This window comes from Triticum dicoccoides, chromosome 6B (assembly GCF_002162155.2).
Source record: "Triticum dicoccoides isolate Atlit2015 ecotype Zavitan chromosome 6B, WEW_v2.0, whole genome shotgun sequence".
NCBI classification, from domain to species: domain Eukaryota; kingdom Viridiplantae; phylum Streptophyta; class Magnoliopsida; order Poales; family Poaceae; genus Triticum; species Triticum dicoccoides.
The window spans coordinates 114,618,443-114,622,013 of NC_041391.1; the positions used below are offsets into that span (position 1 = coordinate 114,618,443).

The following is a 3,571-nucleotide window of genomic DNA, read 5'->3' on the forward strand; positions in this document are numbered from 1 at the left end:
ACTAAGTGAAAGGGTCGGGATCAGACCGGGATCATGAGTACAGGGTACAAACTTCAGGGATTTAAAGATGATGGCTTATTTCCGACTAGTTCTACAATCTCAAGGTTTAAAACAGACTTCACTCATTACATTTCTGCCGGCACAAGTAGGTATGGGCAGAGAAACTGCCGGGAGAAGTTAAGGTACTGGGGATACGGACTGCCGCGAATGATTAATGTCATGTTTTCCGCCGGGAGAACTAAGTTGCGGCCCATAAACTGCCGGTACGTGGTGCGAGCCAGAAAGTAGAACATATTGGGCCTAAACGGCCAGCGGGAGATGGAAAATATTGGCACGCCGAACCAAAAAAAAAGAAGAATCCCCACTACTGCTCGTCGGTCTCGACCCTTCCAAGTTGCTCCCCAAATCGAACCCTAGGCAAATCGAATCTCACCCCGAGGACCCCTTCCCCTTCCCCGCCGCCGCAGCCACCCAGCCACCTGACCGGAGCGCCCTAGCAACCTCCTCATCCACCGGCGAGCACCCTTCGCCGCTTCCTCCTCGACCTTTGCCACATCGAGCGACGACTTCCTTCCCCGACCTAAGTCGCCGCTCCCAGACAACCTCCGCCGTGCCCCCAACGCTGCCTCCCGACACTTTCTCTCCGGGCAGCACCGCGGCCAGCTCCCCCGCCATCGTCTACTTGCTCGCTTCCTCAAGCAGCGCCGATTCATCCAGGAGCTCCTCCCGCCAGCAGCACCTCCTCCTCTAGGAGCCTCCTCTACGAACCAGTCCTCCGTTCATGCTTGCAGTGAATACATGAGGAGCTGATGGTTTCTTTTATCTATTGGTAGTCTATCTGTACATTTACTTGTTGGGGAGTACTCTGTACTCAGTCGTATGGTTTATCTTTTGCTTATGGATCTGCAAAAACTGGTATTCCTAGATTCTTGTTTCTTGAATTAATGAAAAAGCAGGGCTGAATTTGGCCAGTTCGCAAAAAAAATTGTACTTTCATCTGTAGGGCTATGTCAAAATGTGTCATTTTAGCCTGGATGCAATATATAATGTGCAAAATTCTAGTCACGCTGTTTTACTTTTCAGAACGTTTTGGATGCTCGTTGTTTATTTTCTGCATACAGGATTGGTGGTAGTGCTGGTCTGTGTGGCTTAGTTTCTGATGTTTAGAGGGTACCCCTAAAGGGGGACTAACCTGAGACATATGGTTGTGTTCTATTAATTTTTAGTAATGGAAATTGGAGCTATGCTTCTAGGTAGGATTTTTTTAGAAAAATGGGTCATGAGGCTAGCTGAGTATCATGCTCTTTTGTTCTATATGTAATCCTGACAAACAGTTCTCTAATTTTCACTTGGTGCTTTCACTGAAATAAACTTTTCAGTTTGTTTGTTCTATGAGCAGCGTGCATCTTCTTTGTCCTCTCCACCAAGCAGCGTCGACTACGCCATCTCCCCCCAGGTATTGCCTCGTCTATGTCCTTGGCCCCAAGCAGTGTTAAAAATTCAGAGCTGATATGATATATTGTATGCGGTTTGCATATTGATGATCTGGTAAGCATTATAATGTTGGACATGACCAATTGCTTAACAGGAGATCTCTGTCTAAGAAATGCCTTCCTTAAAAAGCATGAATTGTAAAGCATGTGCGATGAATATATTTCACTTCAATTATCGCATGTGCGATGATCTTATTTAGAATTTCATTTGTTATATGCTTCATGCAAATGAAACTACAGTAAACATACAAACTGAGATTTTGCTTGCCCTGTGTATGCATCTCCTGAGTGTGCTTTGCCTTTGCATGCATACAGTTACCGGAAGCTTTTACATGTACTAGAACTGAGCTTTTGCATGCCTTGTGTATTCTGAAGCTTAGTCTTTTGTTATTGGGCAGTAATTGAAACAGAGTTGTTGGCCTGCCATAGAACCATTTATGAAGATCATAGGAGTTGCCTTCTCATGTATTCCTATGCATAGTCCAGTGCATATTACCGTGCGTAAAAAGTTGTTGCTCTTGCTGTAGATTCACACTGAAAATTTGAAAGTTATGCTAGTAGAAATAGGTGTTCTGGTATATCTGACTACTTGCTTTGGAATAGTTATTTCTTGATATTATCTGATCCCATCTCATGTATATTTCTAGAAAAAGCTTTATGAACCGAGTTCACTACAACTTGAAGTCTTGTGCATGGAAGGGAATTGGGATATTTGCTCATTCTGTACTAGTTAAAACGTATGTGTTGATATTCTACTCATTCTGGTTCATGCCGCTCTTAATTCTTCTTTTATGAGCTCTTATAGTGTTGTAAGGTTGAAGGTTCAAGATACTACACTTCAGTACAGACATGTAAAATTATTTGAAAAGTAAAGTTCTAATCTGCAGTAGAGTTGTATATCGTAAACTTTGGAATGTCTTGATTAATTTTCTATATCTTTCATTGCAATGGTTACAGGTTCATCTTTACTTGAAATCTAATTTGCATGTTGGTTGGTGTTCTTCAAGAATCAGGGTACTAATTTGTGATATGATTGGTGAAAGAGGTATTTTGCATGATTCATTTATATCCTACATGTCTTTTTTTCTCTCTATATATAGTAGCATTATTTGAAAATGTCCTTGTATTTCCTCTCAGAAGCTCACAACTTAATATCATTATATATGCTTGTGAAAAAGTTCTGTATGTTCTTTTGAGTTAAGCCTACTTGCCGTTGTGTGCTTATACAAAAAGATAAGATCCTGTGATGTAAAAAATTCATACAGGTTGTGGATGCCACTTCCTTTTTCTTGAACGTTGTCCCTATTTTGTCTTATGTACAGACAAATTTGACGATTCTTCACTTTCAGGAAAGTAACCTTAATACCAGAGGTAATCACACCATGCCATACGGGTTTCATTATCTGTCCAGACCTGAAACTGTTGTCATGCTTTCCAGGAAGGGTAACTAGATGTTCTTAATTCGTGCGCCCAAACTTGAAACTATTGACATTTGTTAGTTTATTATTAAATCGAATGTTCATTTGATGTCTTGAAGGGAAATTTGTTGAGAAAATCTCTTGATTATGTAGATGTTTTTCTTATAAAAAATGGGGGTGGAGCACTCTGTAAATTCTTTGAGTATCGTAATAAATGTAATGGAGATTATGTTTTCTAATACATGTACTTGTTATTTGGTCACTTCCTGTCCAGGTTGAAAATGTTCCTGCAAGACTGGTTAAGACACCTTGCTGTAACCATATGTGTTGAGCTCACACAGAAGACCTGACAAGCTTTATTCTTTGTGTTTGTTACATTTTGTACTGCTCGGATGTCTAGGAACTGCAGATGCTAAATTATGAGGAAGTCTTCATGTGTACTCAATTAATTGTATACATGTAAAATGTTTGATGATGGGATTTTATAATATATATGTGAAGTGCATCTGCAGAATCCTCTTGCTTTATTTGAATGGATGCAACATCATGTGAATCGTCAGTGTGTATGTAAATGTGAAGTGAATGCAACACTAGAGTATAAATAGCCTTATTAATTGGGATACTTGGCACCACCGGCACATCATCTGCTGGGAAGGCTGT

At 40.7% G+C, this 3,571-nt stretch overlaps 1 long non-coding RNA gene across 1 annotated transcript; it reads left to right on the forward strand.

Annotated features, from left to right (window-relative positions):
* The first annotated feature begins 1,305 nt into the window (after nt 1-1,305).
* LOC119321721 lies at nt 1,306-3,269 on the forward strand. The gene is made up of 3 exons (XR_005155158.1): nt 1,306-1,456; nt 2,451-2,538; nt 3,186-3,269. It is a non-coding gene; the product is annotated as an uncharacterized LOC119321721 (long non-coding RNA).
* Nucleotides 3,270-3,571: the final 302 nt, after the last annotated feature.